The sequence below is a fragment of the Cyanistes caeruleus genome, chromosome 3 (assembly GCF_971803275.1).
Source record: "Cyanistes caeruleus chromosome 3, bCyaCae1.hap1.1, whole genome shotgun sequence".
NCBI lineage: Eukaryota > Metazoa > Chordata > Aves > Passeriformes > Paridae > Cyanistes > Cyanistes caeruleus.
The window spans coordinates 79,813,728-79,836,475 of record NC_141703.1 but is presented as its reverse complement, the minus strand read 5'-3'; the positions used below and the strand labels follow the sequence as shown (position 1 = coordinate 79,836,475).

At 36.4% G+C, this 22,748-nt stretch overlaps 1 long non-coding RNA gene across 6 annotated transcripts; it reads right to left on the bottom strand.

Annotated features, from left to right (window-relative positions):
• Positions 1-1,828: 1,828 nt before the first annotated feature.
• On the bottom strand, positions 1,829-17,248 carry LOC111924883 (uncharacterized). Of its 6 annotated transcripts, none has more exons than XR_015284840.1 (5): positions 16,457-17,248; positions 15,887-15,928; positions 11,988-12,040; positions 5,070-5,240; positions 1,829-4,291 (listed from the first exon to the last, which is right to left on the bottom strand). It is a non-coding gene; the product is annotated as an uncharacterized LOC111924883 (long non-coding RNA). The 6 variants fall into 6 exon arrangements; XR_015284842.1 differs by having other exon boundaries at positions 17,085-17,141; XR_015284843.1 differs by lacking the exon at positions 11,988-12,040 and having other exon boundaries at positions 17,085-17,147.
• Between the last annotated feature and the right edge of the window lie 5,500 nt (positions 17,249-22,748).

Below are 22,748 nucleotides of genomic sequence, written 5' to 3'. Positions count from 1 at the left end.
TGGGGTTTTTTTTATTTTTTATTCACTTAAAAATTAACAACAATCCAAGTCTCCATACTTCAAACAAAAGGTTCTATAGGTACAGAGTCTTAGTGTCTCAACAAATTTGAACACTTTCTAAATGAACAATGTTATTCTGTGATCAGTAGCAGAGAATGTCATTTACTTATTGCTATTTAAGTTGGTAGCTCAAGGAAATAATGAGGTACCTTAGATTGTGTTCTTGAAACTGTCTCAAAAAGTTAGCTAAGTAATGGAGGAAATCCAATTCCTGCATCTGAATCAGGCAGTACTAGCTTCTTCAGAGATGGCTGAAGAGGGAAAATTTAATTGTCCAAGAGAGAGAATACCACTGGATTAAGATCTTCCTACAGCTGGCAATTCTTACTTTGAATTTAATGCTTGTTAAATGATGATCTTTTGACTAGAAATTCAATGAATGCTCTCCCCTGAAAGCTTTTAAAATTGCACTCACTCAAACACTGACCTCCCTGTTCTACTTTTCATGTAGGGTCACAGCAGAAAGTTCTTTGTATATCCCCAAATTTAAGAAAGACGGGCTCAGAGGCAAAGCTGAGATGCTTACCACATTTTTTTGCTCAGGTTAGCAAATTTAGAAAATTTGAGACAGTCATTACAATCTGGTTTAAAATATTCCAACTCGTTTTTAACCTCCCTCCTGTTTTTTTGGTTTTTTTTTGGTTTTTTTTGTTTTTTTTTTTTTTTTTGTTGTTGTTGTTTGTTTGTTTTGTTTTGTTTTGTTTTCCCCCCACCTCTAGTGTTAGTTGATACAGCATGGTGAAAAAGTGTGGATGATTGTAGGGAGCAAAACAAAGTATATGTTAAAAGCTGAAGAAACTACCATGTGGGGCCAGTCTGTCATCAGCTCTGCTGGGTTTGAATTAAGGTATTGACATATCAATGAGTGGAAGTGAGTGAGGGAAGCCCAGACACTCCTGTGTTTCTGTGTGCAGGAAATACCTTCGATTTAACTTGTTCTTTCCAAGCTTCTAATTTCACAGGCACCAAATCACTGATTTGTTTGGTAACTTCTGAACTTTACTTGATCATATTGACTTTTGATTTATAAAGCTCGGTTTCATTTGTGTCCTAGATAATAAGAATTGAAGCATGAAAGTTAAATGAAATTCCCAAAAAATCAATTTGTTGTTTAAATGAGCAACAGAATAACAAGTTCTGCTTGAATTGGAATAAGCTTTAGATCAAGTGGAGATGAGCATCTTTCCAGAGATGCAGTGTACCAAGAGGTATTTTGATGGAGTTCACTAATAGAAAGACCAAGGGTTCAGTAGGCTTAGTGAGCTCAATCACACATAGACACATCAGATTATAAATAGGGAGAAAGTGGCAGTAATCTTCTATTTAAGAGCTTAACATTTGAATCGAGACTCTGAAATAAAGCAAATACAAAGAGTGACAATTGAGAAAGTTCAAGGCATTCCTCTTTCCAAGGTGTTTGGAAAAAGTATGTTGAAAAATATCTATTTTGCTAAGAGATTCAAAACAGTGGCTTGGTTATGCATTTTTGTCAGAAATCTAAAATGAAAAATTACATGTACTTGAGTCACTTGAAAGCACCATACTAGTTTTGTATTTGATGGAAATCATTGGAAGAATACTGGAAATAATGAATTTAGCTTATACCCTAGATGAGACACTTTTTAAAATGACTGTGTCACCCACATTTTTATGGTTCTGAATTAAAATTAAAATCATGCTACGATGAACTACATCCCAAGGTACTTAAATTCGGTTGTTCAAGTTAAGCTCAATTTCGGAGTGTAATACCAGAAAAATTCCACTGGGAGTTATTTAATTTTTTTATTCAGGTTCAACATGTATGAGAATACTTATAAAGCTATTTAAAATCAATCAAGTGAATACAGTGCTCATCAGAGGTGAGCAATTTGCATTCCACATGTCTGAGGTTTCACTTAGCTTCATGGCTTTTACACAACTGACTCCGTGGTTATATTTCTGGTGTACACTGGGATACATCACTGCTATAGTTGAGTGAGTAGTTCATCACTTCCATCAGGAGCATTCAAACCTGTTGTGAAAAGTTACATATCCCATTTGAGAGTATAACATAACCCCTGGTAGTGGAAATTCTATATCCTAGTGGTTCTCAGTCCTTTTTCACGTGAGACCCAAACATCACATTTGTTTCTGCATCTTGTCTGTTTCATTTTCATGAGGTGGAATGTGGGATAGAGACTGGCAGGAAATCTGGCATGATAAAAAAAAACAGGGAAGTGACATTCATGTCTTTACAGGTCAGATACTGAGTGAAGTGCATACTTTCTGGAGAGGTGGGAAAGTGCAAATTAGACTTTGCTTCAGCAGTACTCATAATTAAATGGGCTGTAGACTTTCTAAGCAAGTGGTGTTTGTCATTTTGTGTGCTTCAAGTACCATCAGCTCAGCTCTGCTGTCAGTTCCAACAATAGGCACTGGGGACTTTACTCTAATGGTGAGGCAGTGCAATTATATTTCCCAGACACAGATGGATTTCAGCTCCCCCCCAAACCAAATATTTGCTTTATTCCTTTCCAGACTATGAAAATATAGAACAATTCATAATGTGAAAATTGAGCTTCTAAAAACTCTGTTCCCAGTATTTGGGCTACGACTTTGAAATTAAAAAATAAATGACAGCTGTCTTCACTCTGCACATGTGTTTACTCATACATTAGTTTGCACATTTGAATAATTACAGTAGTTAAGGGGATTATATGCATACTGTTAAATCTGTTAATTTTCGCATGAGAGGGTTGTCATGCTAGATACCATGTGTTTGTATCATCAGTAAAAGAGGATAAGTTTTCTTAGGTTAAACCTTCCAGTACATATTCAGAGTGTCTGACATACCCACAAGGGTCAAAATCAAATGATGTTTTGAGTTCTGCAGAAAATCTTTCACTTCAACTTTTACATTACTGTGGAAGCTGCATATATGGGAATGTGAAGAGATGACTCCTAATGCAGGATGCAGTAATCGGAAAACAATTACTTATTCAGTCAAACAGCTTAAAATATTTTCTGAAGAAAGTTAACTTCTGAGTAGCTTTCATTACTTCTTTACTTGCAAAATATATCTGTTTATATGCCTGGTTTCTTGGACTATTTTTAGGTTATTGCTAATGTACTGTAGGTGCCTCTGAGATTTTATTGCTCTTTACCTTATGAAGAATGCTCAAGAAACTTTAATGTCAGACTATAAACTCACAACTCACCCCCAGTGAGTTTTTCCCTTTAGTCTTCACAAATATTCTGTCCACTTGCACTTCATTTTGATGATAGCAGTAGAATCCATTTAATTTCCATATGTAAAATCCAGAGAATTTTCAGTGTGTTTTTTTGTTGTTTTTTTTTTTTTTCCCTGTAGTATTGTAGTTCTCAAGGTGAAGTCATAACTGATGTAGTTTGCACATACGGGTTTTACACTTCCTCTTGTATCTCAGGGCTTGTCCCCACTGTCTTTAGAGATCTGACACTGCTTCTATGGCAGCTTTGGCCATGGTGCAAAGTAAAAAGTAGGAAAAAGCAAGAAAATTGAGACAAAAAATAGTTCCCATGTGAAATGATTTTTTCTTTCACTGCAGGTCACAAAGACAGAACAAGATGGTACAGATAGCTCAAGTCTGTTTTGCAAGCCATTGGAACATTGTGTGTTGTGCTTTTTCTCCTTATTCTAAAAGGGAATAGGAAAGAACTGAGAAAAAGATAACAAGGGTTCAAAGATATTGAAGGCTTTTCTACAGGAAGCAGCTGAGTAGGTGAAGATTTTTTTTGTCCTCAAAGCAAAAGATTTCAGAGGAGATATGATAAACTTCTATAAAATTATGAGTATCATGGAAGGCATAGGTAGGACTCAAATTTTCATCATTCTTTTTAAGACAAGAACTACTGATTGCCAAATAATGAGAGTAGAAGTAATTTTCATATAAACAACAAAAGCAGTGGTTTTACACAGAATGTGTGTTATCATTGTGGGCCATCCTGTAAAAAACTGCTGTGTACAGCCAAAATTGACATTGGTTTAAGATCTCACTAGACAAGCACATGACACACTGAAATTCTCAAAAAATTCTAAAATATGCAGGATAACAGCCAGTTCAGAAACTCCCCTCAGCTGAAAAGAGTTGGAAGGTGTAATAGTATTAGAAAAGCAATCAGCTGCACACTGTTTTCTTGCAGATCTCTATGCATGGATTTAGAGTCATGGCTCCATGTGATTAATTTCTTCTGGAAAGGCATCAGCTCCTTCCTAAAAAACAAACAAAAAGAGTCTGCTTAAAAGAATGTAGGCAAAATAAAATTATTTTGAAGATTGGTGAATAATGGTGGTGAAGATCATAGGCTCAAAAGTGTAAAAGATCCCCCATAGTTTGTGAAGATGACAAAGTTGCCAGGTGTCAGACAACCTGACGTCATCTCCTTGTTTCCAAAGGCATCCAAGAAGCTGGTAGAAAGTCCCTGGTCATGTTCTGCCTGGCATTATGTCAAGACACAAGAACAGCAATGTACCAAATACCTGTCTTCCCTTTCCTGATGCAATGGGTGTTTGGCTTGGTCAAGAAGGGTGTGCTGAGGAGTGCCAGAGGTTAAACAGAGTTTTGTATGAAAAGTGAAGGGCAAAGTACAGTGAGAACGTCAAGAGATTTTGGAGAAGCATTAAAATTGACTGTAGCCTAGGAAACTCAATGTGTATGTGTGTAAAACAGAAGTAAGGCAATCCCAGTGCAATCCCATGGCCCATTCCACTGTCATTCATCTACACACTGATTTATGTAGACAGTTACTTACATAAATGGGCACCGTTGGTGAACTCTTGATATGAGCCAGTACAGGTGCCTTTACAGTGTAAATGGGAAAATTCAGTAAGTGAGATAACATTCAGAAATGCACAGGAAGGAATATAAAAATTAGCAAGTGATTTTTAAAGTTATCTTTACATGTCTTTATTTTGAATTTTGAGCCCCTTGCAGACCTGAATTTTCCATAAGGATTCCACATGAGTGATCTTTGAATATATGAAGACTTACCACAGCATGTGACTGGATACACCAAATGTCTTCTGTCAGAGATCTGAATATAAATTCAGGATATACAGTCACACTGCAGCAGAGTACATCAACATTTCAGTTGTTCAATGGAAATGAGCTTGAGACCTGCCACCTTCAGTTCTTCCACAAAAGGCTTTTCTTTGAATCCAGCTGAAATACAGTGGTGTGAGATGTGATAAATGTTAGAATTTTTATAACAACCAATACATGACAATGTCAGATTACTTTTACTTTCTGAACATATCAATTTCTTGTTTTCTTCTTGTCTCCACTGTGATTAGTGGTGCTGGTATGCTTTGTGTTTTTTCTTTGCAACATACTTCAGCTCTTGTATATATAGAAAATGGATGGGGAAATAAAATATCCCTGGAAGTAAAAGAAATTCCTGCTGTGGCTTAAAAAGTAGAGCCAGCAGCTACTGCAATGTAAGCAATGTGCTGATATTTTTGCATGACCTCATATACATAACCTTGACGATACTCTGAGCATGATCCAGGTTTCAGACTGAGAGGAACCACCCTGATTTCAGAGGATTTCTTCAAAAAATACTTAAAGACTATTGCAACCAATTCTGCTCAGCAGGAAGTCTCATTGAGCTGGAATTTTTAACATTCAGTACACTGCAATTAGCTCAAAATATGAACAAGTTTCCTGTGGCAATTGAAAATACAACTTTCAAACAAAGGAATGTTTGCCTTTAGTGGATAAACCACCATGCCAATTTCCCCATTCACCATATAGCTGTAGCTTAAAATTTCAGCAATGCTTCCAGCATTAGACTGTTTCAGAATCTGTTGGACCTCAGCATATTAGATTTCTGATCTATCAGATAATGTCAAGGCCTGTGAAATCCGTTTCTCCTATGCAAATACATTCATCTTCAATCTTTGTTCCCAAATCCTAATAAAAAAGCCCTTATTCCAGGTTTATTTTTTGCTTGGTTATGGGTATTTTTAACCTAGATTCTAAATGCAATAGAGTCAACCCTTCATTATTTCTTCTTTAAAGTCTTACTCAAACACTGACCTTTAAAAGTTCTAACTACAGCTACTTTTGCAAGGCCTGCACTTTCATGAAACAAAGCGCACTCTGTTCTCTGCTGGAAATATCGGATTCAGGCCTAAATTGGCAACCTAGTTCCTTTTCTTATAAGATTTAACTCTACTATTAACCACAGACAGGTGTCCAATACCTATTAAAAAAGCTTGTATAAATTATGGACCTCAGCAGAAATCAATCTGCACTCTCGTCTGCTGGGCTGCACAATAGCCAAGAAAAACAACAAACTCAGAACATGCTGGCAAGTAAACTCTTCTTTATGTTTAATAGCACTTACAGGTGACTATAAAATCAATACCAAAAATTTTGACTTGTTATGAGCTGGACTTATGATGGCACTTCACAAGTAACCAGAAAGTGGTACTAATTTTCCTGTCTCTAATTCTAAATCTCAAAGTTACTTGTTGTCAGAGGAATATTATGCAGACACGGATTGTTGACTCTTGGAAAACACAGCCCCCATCCTTGCCTTCTGAGCTATAGAAGAGACAGCTGTACATTGAGTTTCTTGGTAAACTAACTTGCCTACATTTGGCTTGTCCTTTTTCAAGAACTGACAACCTCCCCTCTCCTACCTGTCCCACTGCCCACATGTATTCAGAGAAATTTTGTCTGTGACGGTCCTGTACTTCAGTTCTGATGCGCCCAACCTCTAACCCTTAGCTGTTATTCAAACCATTGCATCAGATGTGGGGTTAAATGAAATAACATTACTTCACAGGAATATGTAACTACCACAGGACAGAAGAAAAAAAACAAACCCTGAAGTCTTGCAAGGGCAGTATGGATTTCCAGGTTTCTGCCACTTCCACCTTGTACTCAGAAAAAAACATCAGGTTTTCATCTGATCTCTGGCCTGTGCTAAACTTGTAACAGATTGGCTTTGCCGATCCCTCCAAACTATGCACAAACTCAGCCATGGTCAACCATTGTCCTAGAGACAGTAACACCATTAATTATCCAGTTGGGTTGTGTCTCCACCATAACATCTGTAAGTAATTGCCTGCAATCTAGATAATCCTACAAAGAGATAACTGGCAATTAGTTGTGTGTTGTGTCTTTCATCCTCTAGTACTTCTCTGGCTGCGAAGGAATCACAAAGGCACTCCAGGGTCAGAATAGGTGGGTTTACAAAAATATATGGTCCTCATTCCATGATTATCCCCTAAATATGTGGTCCTCATTCCATAATTATCCTCTAAATGACATAGCTCCTTTCCCAATGCTTATTCCTCTCACAATATCCAAACATTATGCTCCAGACTGCTAAGTATGTATAAAGGCATTAATTTTTTAAGCAGAGTTATGTTTGGCTTCTATTTGCTTTTATGGAAGTCCTAAGAGTTATTATGTTACTGTATTGAAGAAAAAAATAAAAAATAAAAGAGGGAAAAAAAAAGGATTTAGAATAGTTTACTCCAGTAAGAGACTGAAATCAATATTGTTTATATGGGCATGAATGTTATTGACTGTGTATTTACAATAACCTCCAGAGAGTAACTCTTAAACTATTAAACCTCCTTGCAAAGTATACAATTTCATAAATCTGACTAAACATTTTGCAATAATAATTAAATTAATTACTAGAAGAAAGCAACATATTTGATAGTTTTTATCCCTTTGGAAAAAATTAAACATTCCACCACTGACTTGATTCAAAGAGCCTGTTTTCTCCAGCCTCCTATTTGCAACTGGAGAAATACCTTTTTATTTCTGGAAGAAAATACTTTACAATGAAACATAATCCAAACAGAATTAATCTGAAGACAACTGGTTTAACTTGTATGGAATATTATTTACAATGTCATTGATAGAGACCAGCTCAGAAACATGCACCCAGATGTCATTGTTTGGATATAGAACATTTATATGTGACTAAGTAATTAATTTCCCTATCCCCCTTAATCCCAGATTCACAGGGAAATCTGGGCTGAAAATGAGTGTTCAAGAGCTCCCAGAAACAAGATAGCTGAGGAACACTTTTCACTATTTCATTATGTTACACAGAGGTGCCCACTAGGGAACATTGTCCACATGCAAAAGGTATTTTCAGTAGGTCACTGTTACAAACAGTGTGTCGAGAAGACAAACTAATAAAAATGAAAAAGAGGTTCAGAGACATGAGGTGTTGAAGATTCACAATTTGATAGTGGCAGAACTGGGGACCAGGGCTCAGGTCTGATGAGTTGTCCTGTGTCTTAAAGAGGAGAATATATGATTTAGCCTTACATTTTGTGTGAAAGATATTTCAGGAGAAAATAGTCATTGGGAAAGATCTAAATCTGTGAGAAGTGTCTGTTGAGTTCTTTTGAGTTTGGGTTATTCATGAAATATTAAAGACTTCAGTTATTTCATCTCTATCTAAGAATTGAGAAGATTGATTAGTTGCCACTTTGCAACTGAAATCCATTTTCATTTAACACATGATTCCCATAATTTTCCTGGATGTGACCCTGGCCAGGCTCATCTACTGTCATTCAAAAGACCTATGGATTTTCCTGATCCAAGATCTCTGAAAACTAAAGGAGATCATAGAGCCTCTTGAGAAACCAACTTTGCTGATTAATCGCTTTCTTCTTTCTATTTTTTCCCCCCAACCATTTCCACAGCCATCAAAGTATTAAAAAAATTTAAAAAAAACCAAAACAGTAATATTTTGGACCTAATAACAGTAAATCTTAGGTTTAAACCTAAGGCACAAGCAAAATTTTGGTTTGGATAGTAGAGAAAAAAAATCAAGTTTTTGGGAAATATAAAATAGATAATTGCAGACATTTATATTGGGTTAGCAGGGCAAGAGAGAGAGACAAATTAAAGATTATCCCAAAAGTAAGGTTGTGGCTTAACCCTGATCTCATTTAGTACTTAATCCACAGAAATTTTCTTTCTTTGTGTTTTACCAGTCTTTCTCATTTTTTTCTTTCTGGGTAGGTTATTCTTATTTCCCAGCAGACCCATCACCTGCAGCTGTAGCTTTACCCTTCCTCCTTCATCTCTAACTTTTTTTACTTGGCCTTAAAATGGGAAAAGGCTGTAATTCTGATTCATAAATGAAAACTGTTAGGGAGAGCAGAGCATAACTTAAGGCAATAAAAAGTTCCTGGCATTCATGCTCTCTAAAGACACAGACATCTAGACTTCTTGTCTGCTGTTGCATGAGAGGGAACAAAAGCAGTCAATAGTGTTAAACATTAAGAAGGAGTGACTCAGTTGCAGGATTCCTGGAATTAAGACTGGATGAATATCGACCAAGCAAAATACAAGCATGACAGAGCAGCAGTATCTTGCAAACAATATAATTTGACTAAGTGGCAAACAGAAAATTATTCAATTTCCAAGTAATGTCAGAGACCAGGTTTTTAATTAGCAAGAGTATGAATAGGAATGCATAATTTATCCATAGGTTCATCTGATGCACAGTTTTGATCCCAAGGGTTTTGTTGATAAAATTCCTACTCTTGCACTGTCAAAAACATGTGTATCCTCTACACTTTCTACTATCAATTTTATTGTCCTGCTAAATTCCAATGTTCACCTTCATATGCTTGCAAGGCTTTTATGTGTTTGCTTACATTATAATTAAATGTTCTGTATTCCTTGCTTTTCAGTTCTGACTTACAATTACTCTCTTCAGTGCAATTACTCCACCACATACATTCAGTCAAATGTGTTATTCTGTGCATATCCAAATTTTATTAAACAAGGGTAAATGTGTGGTCAATTACACTACCACTCATACAATTGCATCTGTTTTTAAAAGAAGCTCTTGAGCCTCTAGTGTGCTTTCAGTGGTATGAATTGCAGACATATAAATCCCCTTTTCTATCAGTTCTTGTAGTCTGCCTGTTAATAATGGCAAGTTAATTGAATATAGGAAAAACAAACAAGCATACAAACAAACAAGCTTTGAGTTAATGATTTCAGATGGTGATAAAGTTAATAGACAGAGTATTCCTAGTCTTCCTGAAGCTCGTAGATGCCAGTGTTAATTATCCAACACAACTTCACTTTCTCATTATTCTTTTTTGAAGTATTTCATCATAACAAAGCAAAAGAGAAAGTTTGGGTGAATTCCCCATTGTCTAGCTATTAGAAATAGTTTTGTTGGAAGCTGTTATCCTGTACATCCCACAATTTAATCCTATTGAAAATCCTCTTTTGAAAATCAAGCTCTAGAGAGCAAAACCAAATTAACTGTAACACTAACTTGGACATCTTGAGAGTATTTTAAAAGGCCCTATAATTTCATTTCTGGTGTCTGATCTTTGCAATCCCATGCATGTCTCTTAAAGTCGAGTTCATTTTGGTTTTTCTTTCATAAGATTTTTTTTGTTTCTGATGTAATCTCCAACTGCTGCAGAGTGCAAATTCAGAAAAAAAAACATTAGCAGTCGGATTAATCTTACTTGAGTTTAGTTAGCTGTAAGTCAGCTGTCTAGGAAAACAGTAGAGAGAAACAAACACTTCTACAAGGCAATACAAATCCTGCTAAAAAACCCAACACATTTATGGCAAGATTATTCAGCACCTCTAGGAATACCTATCCTTCTTTCTGTTAAAGGAAGGGAGTCTAAACCTTAGCTTTACAGAAGTTACAGTCCTGGTGTAAAACTAGATACTATGCATACAACCTCACACAAAGACAGAGTGATTTAATGCAAGATTTTATGCTGAATAGATTGGAATAATTTTGCATTTAATGCTATATTCTCAGAGAATGGATGAGCATTTATGCCACTTCTTGTTTTTTCTTAAACTTTGCAGAGAATCCTTTGCCAGAGTATGACAGAATACAGACATCACCTTAGTTTTTAAAGTAGCTATTCATATTAAATGGAAATTTTCTAAAATAAGCAATAAAACACAAAGATATAAAACCTAATTTATATATAGTCCAAATCAGGTTGAAATAACATCTAATGAATTTCATCCTGAAGTAAATTCTTATCGTCAGATTTAACAGCCTTTTATAAACTGGATTTATGCTCAGTGGGCTAAATTCTCCTTTCCATTAATTTTCATGAATACTGTTTGCTGCAATGTAAATGAGAAGAGAATCTGTCTCCAAATGCCTAGAGGTCTTTATTGGGAGTTTGCTGATGATGCATACAAGGATACTAAAACAATGTAATCTTCATCTAAGCATAGCCTTAAAATTAGATAGCAGTTAAGATATGTCCTCTTTTATTCTGCTGATTTAGAAAGTGGAATACATTTATTGGAAGAAAGGATGCAGATTAAAAGTCAATGAGATTTTATTGAATCGTGGATAATTATTTTCCATTGTTTTACCATTATTTCTTCATTTAGGAAAAGACGATGATTCAAATAATATTATCAGCTCAGTGGCTTTATATTCCATATATAAGGCAAGAAATTGGAATAAATACAAAATTTTCAATCATGAACCTTTCACTTCCAAGCTAATTTTCTTTAAAAAATTGATGCTACATAAATACATAATAAAATATGTACTTTTATCAATAGGATTAGTGCATATATGTATTTCAACATAAATATGCCATTAATAGACATCAACATTGATATCCTGGCAAGAGATGAAAGCTGTTTGAAAGTGATGTAGCTTGAAAGTTGTTGAACACTTTGAAAACATCTCCTATTTTTTTTTTTTTTAGCATCCAAGGAGTACATGTAATAGAGAATATAAGAGAAATAAAGTAATAGCCAAGAAAAAATTAGTTTAAAAGATCTAATGAAATCTAATAAATTATGTAAATCCATAAGGTTTCTCTGGTAATTGTGGAATAAATGTGTAAAGTGATATGATTTTAAAATTATAGCTACCAGTAATTACTTTGGGGTTAGGAAGAAACTTACCATGTATGGGTCTGATTTATCTTCATATTCAAGGTACATGAACTAGAAATTGGCTCAGGATAAAATATGAGAAATAAGTGTTAATGTTAATCACAATGTCATTTCCTATGTGGTAGAAAGACCCAAAATTTCATTCCACCCAGAGGCTTTTAGTCATCTAGAAGTGATTATGAAAATCTTTAATGATATTAATAAATATTTCCTTATACTGCCTTATATTTAAGGAGCTCCCTTAAGGTTCTGACTAGAAAAAAATCCAATCTATATTTCTCTAATTAAGCAACATCCATTGTGACTCATATTATAATTGTTCTTCTCCAGAGGTGCAAGCAATATTTTATAATATACAAATCAGTGCACATCAATGCAAAAGAAAATCCATGACTTGTGACTGCCCCAGTTTTCCACACTCATTTATTTCAAAAGACTTTTCTCATCATAATCTTTCTTGCCCTTTCCAGCTTTATATTCATGTCTGTAGCAAGTGACCATCCATGCCTATATAAATTTCTTTTTCTGGTGCCAGAAGGAAGACTTTAAATAAAATGAAACTGCCAGAGAAGCTCTATTTTGCACTATTTAACTCTTCTGTAGAATAAAAAAGTCTTCCAAGAACTTAGTAAGTCAGTTAAGCATTATCCATTTTGAAAAAGAATGTAGAAAATATAACTAGCTTTCATTTTCACAGTATTATTTAACTTCTAATTTTCTTTAGTTCAAAATAATACTTTTGGAGTAGGAGAACATAATGCCACAGCTACAATGATGATGAAAACTATATATGAATTGAAGAAGAAAGTGTTCTCTTTCTTTTTCTTTTTCTTTTTTTTTTTAGGGATTCTGTTAAATGCATTAGTTTCTCAGAGTTTTGCTGAAGCTTCAACATAGAGCATGACTTACAAAAATGTTTACAGGCACATTTTCCATATAGCCTTGCAAATGAAACTACTTTTCTTAAGCAACAATTTCCAGCTAGAAGATGAAAATATGTACAGTCCATTTCATCTTAGCAACACAGCCCCAATAACATGGCAAACCACTTTATTTCCTTGCTTCACAACTCAGATGTTTCCTTACTGAAAATAAATTCCATATCACAAATTTGGCACAAATTAGTACCACAATTTTGGACACAAACTACTCATGATATGGGAAAATTATTTCTGCAGCAACAACATAGGCAGGGTCAGGAACTGTATCTACCCAATCCTGTTCCAGAATGTCTGATTACCATTTCCTCTCAGCTTTTCTGTTTCCCAACATACTGTGCATGCGAAAAACTGATAAGAACACAATGAAATGCAAAAAGCCCCCCATGATTCTGTTGCTTTGGAACAAGATCCATGCAAGCACTAACACACATGACTAATACTGTCATGTGCTAGTGAAATACAGGGGGATTTGGCTAACCTTGATGCAACTTTCTTTGTGTTAACAAAGATTCAGGGTAAGTTGGACTCAGAGCCTGTGGAGAGTGGTAAATCCTTCCAGTGGATAATTCATCCTGGCTAAGATAATTACTTAAGGACACTGGTTTCACTGGGAGTTGAACCTGTCTTAAATGCTAATCTTATTTCCCCCCCCGCCCCCAACCAAAACATTTCAGTAGCAGATCCAGTACTTGCCATTCATTTCCAATTTGGTGAAAAAAATAAAAATCTGTTTAAGTAAAAAAACACTGCAAGGAAAAAGGCATAAATCCTGGGATGGGAATGGGAATGAAAAGCAGTGGGAACATTACCTCCCATGGAGAGAGGCTGAGAGAGTTTGGGCTGTTCACCCCGGAGAAGAGGAGGCTCCAGGAGACCTTGTAACAACTTTAGTTGTTACAAGGGGATTATAAGAGAGCTGGAAAGGATTTTCGCAAGGAAATGTGGTGATCAGAGAAGACAGAATGGCTTTAAACTGACAGAGGGCAGGTTTAGATTGGATATTAGGAAGAAATTCTTCACTGTGAGGGTGGTGAGGCACTGGAATGTGTTGCCCAGAGAAACTGTGGATGCTCTGTCCATAGAAGTGTTCAAGGCCAGGCTGGATGGGGCTTTGAGCAACCTGGTCTAGTGGAAGGTGCCTCTGCCCGTGGCAAGGGTTTGGAACTAGGTGTTCTTTTCAGTCCCTTCCAACCCAAACTAGAGGCTCAGAGGGGACCTCATTGCTCTCTACAACTGCCTGAAAGAAGGGTATAGCCAGATGGGAGTCTATCTCTTTTCCAAGTAACAAGTGATAAAATAAGCAGAATTGGCTTCAGGTTGTGCCAGAAAAGGTTTAGATTGTATATAAGGAGGAAAATTATTCACATAAATAATGTCAATAATGTTCACTGTCAAGCATCAGAAGAGGCTCCCCATGAAAGCGGTTGAGTTGCCATCCATGTAGTGCTCAGAGATGGTTTAGTGATGGCCTTTGCAGGGCCAGTTTAACAGTTGGACATGATGATCTTAAAGGCCTTTTTTGATCTATATGATTCTACATGTGGGTCTTAGCAGGTGCTGAAGTCTGTCTTTAAAAACATCAGTGCTATTTATGAGAAAAGCATAACCAGGACTAGCCTTTGAGCTGTGAAACCCCTGTCAGGGAAGAGCTTTAACATGCAGGACAAGTTTTTGTTCATACAGTTATGGCATATCTTGGATGAGGAGGCCTGAATACCCTACAACTTTGCTCACAAACATGAAGTCAAAATTCAGTTTTCCTTAACAGAAGCACTTGAAGTACAAAACTCATCAGGAGCTGGATAAGCCAAATCTACAATAGGATATCATCCCATACCTCAAGTGTTGCTAATGCTACAAATTCTAGACCTTGCAGGAGAGAAAAGGATTCTGTCAATGCAGTCAGCTCTAACATTCTCTTAAAAATATGTTTTGATGTGCCGGGTACTGCAGGATAGCCTTTAATTATACTACTATGCAACTTAAAAGTCATGTTCTGAAAGATGGCCTGGAGCCACTAGAGCTTTCTCAGATGTGAGATTTGTGCTGTACCTCTAAGACATATAAATTGTGCTATTTAAGAAAAAGCTAATAGAAAAGGACAAGTTGGTTTTTTTTTTTTGATGTTAGACCTTTCCTGCAATAAACTAGGCAATAATACAGAGCCAATGTATCATCACTCATCAGCCTCAGATTGGTCCACAAATCATTCACAAACATCATGTCATATGCTAGGGGTGCCCTGGCTCAGATAACTACTACATTATATGAGAAATTAATCACTTTTTTTTTTTCCCAAAACCCATTGCATATAATGAGTTTCTTTGCATTGCAGCATCTAGACTATTTTTATCACAACATTATTCATGAAAAATGTGAAATAAATAAGTACTACTGTTCCCTGTTTCGCAGAGCTGCTGTGGTGTGCCTGACTGTGATTTCAGCTCAGATAATTTGAAGCAGTGGTAGCAGAGGTGGGTATTGGCCATGGTGTTTAAAAATACATTTACCAAAGCGTAGGTTACAAACCAAGATATAATTCTATTAAGTCAGGTTTGTAAAATAATCTCAAGTGGATAGTTCTGTGCAAAATGATGTCCTTGTTAGGCCTTACATATTATGTTTTACCTGCTCACCGACACACTTCATTTTCCCCTCTCTTTCTTTATGCTCTGCAGAGGTCTACTGCGCAAACAGACTGAATTGCAACTTCTCTGTCCATACTACTACTAGTATTACTACTACCAAAAAAGGTGAAAGTGAGATGAAGGTCAAGCTGAATAAGAGGGCAAAAGGATTTATGCATACAAACACATAGTCCTGCTTTTGACACCATGCATACCAAGACAAAACTGACGCAACTTAGAGGAGTTATTCTAGATTTGCATTTGAATGAGTACATAAATAAGTGAGTGTCATGGTTTTAAAGCAGTAACTAAAAAAAAAAAAAAAAACTAGAAAACTTACTTTTTTCTTGCTGTGAGATGTGACAGCAAAACAGGCTTAAAACTTAAAAGGAATAAAGAAAGTTAATTAACAAAAGTACAAGAATAAGAAAACTAAAATAAAACTTCTAGAAAAGCCTTTTTTTCCCCACTACTGACTATTCTTTTGTTTACATGACAACATAGAGACAACAAACTTTGGAGCTTTGGTGTTTAAACAGTGCCCAATTCTTGCTAGAATCTTTTCATCAGTCTCTGTAGAGACACAGAAGTCTGCTTCTGCTAATCTATGGAGTTTCTCACAAGAAAATTATTTCAGTTGTAGCTTTCTATTTTTCTGATGCCAGCTGCCCAGAAATCTGTCATCAGTTTACTCCTCCCATTTCACATCACTCTGAGGTGTGTTATGGGCCATGAGTCTAGGGATGTCATTTTTAAGGATGAGTCATTCAAAGGCAAAAGTTTTCTTCATCTGTCTCTGTGAGCTTCTCTGGAAACAGAAGTTTTCTCTTTGCCCTAAATGGCCCTAAATCTTCAGCTATTACTTCACCTCACTCTGTTCCAGCACCTCACTGTATCACAATTACTCCACCTTTTGCTTAAAATCCACACTTTGAACACTCTGTTCCTCCCAATATACTCTGTCATGAATTAAAGGAGTTTTTTCAGGACATTATTGTCCATCTCCATAACATTAACAGAAAAATATTTCAGCTGAATTGAAGCATCTCCTTATTCTCTTCCTTTTCTGAAGCTTAATTATTTTCTTTACTGTCTCTAATAGTTTATAAAGTCTCTTTACATGCTGATTCCTCTCTTTTTCTTTCTCTGGAAAAAAAGGATTAATCTGCAAGTCTCATCTGGGTAATGAAAAGGTTAAAATCTTGCCCAGGTTTTGTAGATGGTTCTGTGATCTCTGACGGAGCAGTGGCTGGAGCTGTCTGTGATGGAAGATTCTTCATGGCTGCTCTGGAGAGCGTGGTCACTGTCTCAGCCCGCCGCAGGTCAAGAGCTTTTATTCTTTCTTTACTTGTCAGTCTCTGGTGAATTCAGTCACAGCAAAAACTGCAGCCGAGCCAGGGAGCGGCCTGGCCCGGCCAGAGCCTGGGGCAAGCCCCGCAGGCCCCATCTCCCGGCCGGGAGCCGCGGCAGGCCCAGCCCAGCCCCTGCCCGGCCGCATGGCCTGGGCACGGTACGGGAACCAGCTAAAGCTCTGTTACCTTTCACAGCCAGGAAACAAAGAGACAAAGAAATTCCCAGGCTTAGGTCTTAAGGTGGTGTTCACAGGTTGATCTCACTTTTCAATGGTTAAAACTGCTGTCAATTCTTAGAAATGGCCAGCTGTTGGCTGGGAGGAAAACTCCCATCAGCCTCCAGCGGTTTTAACTTCCTTAGGTGTTTATCTTAAATGCCAATCTATCACAGTGAGCCTGGTAAATCCATTTGACTCATTCTAATCCAGGAGATACTGGCTTTTAATCATGCATTGAAGCCCACCAGTATATACCAACTCACTGTCCAGCTTTTAAAAAAAACCCCAAACCATCAAAAGATCTTTTAAAAAATATATTTAAAAATGTTGGATTTCCTAATATAGGTACTGCTATTTATTTTCAGAATATAAAGAAACACTACTTCACACTTCTGTACAAAAAAGGTCTTAAAAGCTAAGCTGCTTTTAAATAAACTACATGAATAATTGACGCACAAATATCAGCAGATATTTGCACTACAGTGTCTCAAAGCATAGTTTCAGATGTTTTAATAGTTCAGCTGTATTTATCAACTACTACTTTGTTGTGCAAGTCTGCATTTTAAGCCCCAGTGATCAGGGGTATCATCATAAGAAAACAGTTTATGTCTCTCTCTACTTACTATCAAAAGATGAACTGTGGATAGCTAATAGAGATTACACACTATGTTTTGCCATCAGCATTTATGCTTCCCAGGGTCATCCTTATCAGTTTAAAGAGATATCACAATGGAAAATGCAGCACTATTTCAACAGGAAAGAATGCAAATCTCAGTTGATCAATGGATCACATTAGTTGTTCAGAGATTGATAGCAGCTCCAGCAATTCGGAAGCTTCACAAGTATATCCATAAGGTCAAAATACAATTTAGGACTTGTTTTCTTGCAGTGGTGCTAGTAGAAAATGCCATTTCTATCACTCTGATTTACTTCTTTAGTGGGCATGTCTTAATACAAAAAAATTGTTGCTGTTGTTGCTGAAGCTTCTGCTAAAGCTTCCCTACAAAAACACACTTAATCTGAAAGCTGCAGTATTTCATCTACTTTCAGCCCTTAATAGAGTGGAGGAATTCATTAAGTCATCTGAAAGCAATTTTCAATTATGAAAATACAATTTAAATAAGGGGAAGAGGAGTCTTTGAAGATGACAAAAGTAGGAAGTGATTGGCACACTCTGTTGTCAGCTGGAATCAATTTCACACTTACAGAAAAATACCTTCTCTAGGGTCGCTAGGGAAAGATCATCCATCAGCAGGGGGGAAACTGCAGGGAACCAGGAAAGGAGAGAGAAAGTAAATCCCTTCTCAGCAAAATATTCAGCAGGCTAAACACCCCTCACCTTGACAAATTGAAGCATCTTTAATATAAGTACTGAACCTCATAGTTTGGGCACTCCAGGCAAAAACTAAGGAATTATAGGAATATAATTATCTGTCCAAATTTGGGTCTTATTCAGGCACAATGCCATATGGCTTCACAAACAGCTTTGTCTCAGCAAGCACAGTGAGGTATCCCTAAAGGTAGTTATAGCTGCTGAATAACACAACAATAACATAAGTAGTGTTAATGCTTAAACATGCAGAGTTTCAAGCTAAGCTTTGCAGTCTGGTGTGGGTGTGAGAGCCAGATGTTCTTTCCCCACAGTCAGGGATTCCTATGGTGCCAGTTCTTCCTATGTCCTAGTCAAGATAAAAACACGATTAGAAATACTCTGACTCCCTGGTATGCCATGCATCCTTTGCAGTTGCCAGGCTGCTGTTGGGCTTCTACTAAACAGAAAATATATATCTCTTATGAAAATAGGAGAAGGTGTGATGATAAGTTTGTGCTACATCAAATGAGGCACCGTTTTTCTAGTAAAAAAACAGCATAGGTCTGAAGTCTCAAAAAAAAAAAAAGCCCTGAAGTCAGTTTGTAGAGGGGCAGTGACTGACAATAACAGGTTCAAAAAGCAGGATTTCATTCCAAGTAAATACTGTGGAGTGGTGCATAAGAAAAATGACTGATAGCTAGAGCAAGCAGATTACATACATGGGTAGAGAGGGAACATTCCCCTGATAGCACTGCTAACAAATTGTTCCCTCCTCTGTGTTGCCTCTTTCAAACCTGCTCACACATATGTTCATGCACCAAGGCAGGATAATAATTTTGAAGAATCCTTTCAATGATTTTTACTACCTTAATGTAGTGAAGCCAGAACTGTTAAAACTACAATTGTACTGATTATAGCCACTATTTAAGAGCACTGAGACATGCACAAGTACTTGGGAGACTCAGATACTAGGAAGAATTAATACATTAAAGCCATGTACCTTTGAAAGTATATAAATGCAATAGAGATAACTGTGGAATTAATAATGGGAAATCAAAATAGTTGGAACAGTTCTTCTCTTCTCTCTGCTATCTCTTCTTAAAATAACCCAGGATGCATCTCTTGTGCCTGGTGCTCGGCTTTGTATATGTTGTGTGACTGTGCTTGTTTTCATTGTAGGCTAGGAATGTGGGCTGGTTCTTATTTATCCTATTTATTTATCTCAGTCAGCAATAATGAAAGCACTTCTTAAACCCTGTGATATGAAGTTGCCCTGCCAGTGAAGGATTTAGCCTTAAGGAAATCATTACAAGAACTGGGCTTTCCTCTGGTCCCCACAGGTCATCTTTGGGCCACAGGCAATTCTGCAATTCAAGTTTCTTTTGAAGACTGATGTTTTTGTATTTACCCAGATACTGAGAATACTACCTAGAAAAACACTTCCCTGAGTTCTTCATATGATGGCATTGTGAATACACGCTGCATGCAGAGGGGCCTGAAATAAGGATCTGTGAAGCCACACACTTTGCTAGGGAAATGTTGGGAGAGTGGGTCTACCAGGAGGAATTACAGCCTGTCCTGCTTCTCTTTCCCACTGCTGTAGTCTCCAACCAACCAAAAGATCCCTGTTTTTTCTGGGAAGATCTCTCATTTTCCCAGCACAGAAAGAAAAGACCACGGCCTACCACAGGAAACTCTTGGCTCCTATGAAATCAGGGACATTTAGGTCCTCAAATAAGTTTTAAAAGAATCTCACTTTTTTTGACAATTAAAAAAATTGTTCTCAAAAAAAGAATTTGGATGTTTTTTGAAGAACTGTCATCAGGAGCTTAAAATCCCATTTCAGTTTCTGTAGCAGTTAGGGAGTGATTTATACAAGAAATGATAATGCTGTAGGGAGCATTTTGAAGTAAAGAGTCTGTGTACTATAATAGACTTCTGCAAAAATGAACTTCAAATATAAATCCTTATCATAGAGAAGATAAGTATTTATATCAATTCTTTCTCAGATGTCTAGGTGGTTAATAAATCCAACTTTGTAGTATTAACATCAGGAGGTATTGATCCTTCTATTTTGGTAGCTATACATTTGCATTGATTTTTGTTTTTGCCCTTTTTGTTTGTGCACTTGTGACTCTTGCTAGGTGGGTCTGTTTGACTATCATTTAACAGTTTTCAAACAAAAAATTGTATTCAGAGTCTGTTCAAAACATATAATGTGTTCATTTTAGAGTATTAATTAGAGTGTATGAATTGTTTTTTCATACACTCTATGTACTCTATGTATGTATTGTTTTTTCTTGTAGTGAAGAGGATTACCTGGCATAAATTTATTAGTAAATTGTCTTTATTTATTTCTTCTCTGTTGTACGTAACTGTGAAAAATTGTAGTATAGCATCTGGTCTGCTAAAAGGTAGGAAAATGATAAGCTAAGCAGTATACCATACCTTTAAGTCCTTTTTTTAATGTAGATAAACATGTGCTGCATAATGATAAGACATTTTGGAAAATAATTGATCAATTAGACCGTTTTTTTCCCCTCTGATTGAAACATATTTATATGTATGATATAGGCTTTGGGAATGATTATCACAGCAGTGAAAGTTATGCCACTTATGCAGATGATGTACTGCTGCAATCCTAAGCATTGCCATTGTGTCATGTAGCTCCAGGCTCTTATAAATGACTTTGAAATGATAAAATCACTGTTCTGGTGTATTACAGGAACTAAAATGAGACCCCAGTGGTTTCCATGCAAATCATCTCCTGTGAGAAATTTGTCAGTGTCAAAGTTAAGTCTGTTGAATTCAATGTCCTCCAAATGAAAGTTTCATTAAATGCTTTTTATTACACATAATGGCCTATTTTACAAGTGTCTAATCTAAAGATATAAGGAGCACCAAGGTACAAGAAAATATTTCTGGTCATAAACAGCCTGCTGATAACCACATTTTCTAATATATTCATTTATAAGGAAATCTAGAATAAAAGTTGTGTTTCCTTGACACACAATGGATCACATTTCTAATAGTTTGTCATTTTTACAAGCAGAGACCTGCCATTGCCTCAAGTGAAATTCTTTTCTCCATGTACAAGCAAGGAGGATTTAGAAGATTCAACTGACAGGGACAAAAATTTGCATTGATGCAAATCTTTTCTTAATAAGTGTGTTTAAGAGTGCTTCAGGATAGTGAAGTGAGATTTATGGAATAAAATTACAGATGTTTCTCCCCATCTCCATTGGCAATCAGATGTACCCCATCCTGAAGCATATTTAACATCAACCTGTACAAACTGGCTAATTTATGATGGGTTCATGCAGGTGGATTGCAGTTAACTACAGGAAACATGAACTGTGACTGACATTTATGGTATATAGCTAAGGAAAACAGCAAAGAATTACCTTGTGTTGTTAACAGGTTGTGTGTTGTCTCACTCAACCTTCCCTCTCACATTAAACAATGAATACATGCATTGTTTCTCTATGCTATTTCCCTTTGGAGTGTGATTAACTTCCACAGGATAAGATGTTACTCAAAGTCTTCTGACTATATGTCATCCTTAAGACAGCCTTTTTGTTTAAAGGCATTAAGTGTGCACATAAATTTTCATCCAGTCTCAGAGGTTTTCCAGGATTCTGAGGGTTCCTCCACCCTATTAGTGTCACCTAGATTCAGTATACCTTGTCAGCTTATATGAAGTTTCTTATCTTTTTTTTTTCCCCATATCTTTCAGTTCAGCACACCCCTTTCCTTCTTGTTTCCTAGAGTCCACCCTGAGCGGATGATCCCAAGAAGGTCCACTCCAAATGCCGTTCAGGATGACTTTTGATTGTTCTGATCCCCAGGATTACTTTCCCATCTGGTATTGTTTCATTTGTTTGCATTAGAAGAAGTTACACCTTGCATCTCTTAGATGATCCCCTGGCTCTCTTATAGGACCAGTTGATTCAATAGGACAAAATTAATGATCTTGTGACAGGGAGAGGGAATGTGGAAGAGAAGATCAATAAAAATACATCAACACAAATTTTAAAACTGCTGCCAAGATTCAAGTGCTATTGATATTGGCTGGATATCTTTTGGACTGATATGCAAAATTAACTTATTGGATTCATTAGAGGAGAACAGATTGAAATGATGTGTCCGTTGATATCCTGAAGGCCAAACAAATGATTTAATGATTCAGTAAGATTTTAATATATGAGAAGATACTTAACTTGATAAAAGTCTGTAGTCTTCAGATGATGCTTTACATATACACATATATTTTTATATATAATCATGTATCTATAACACTATCAATTTCATTTGCATTTT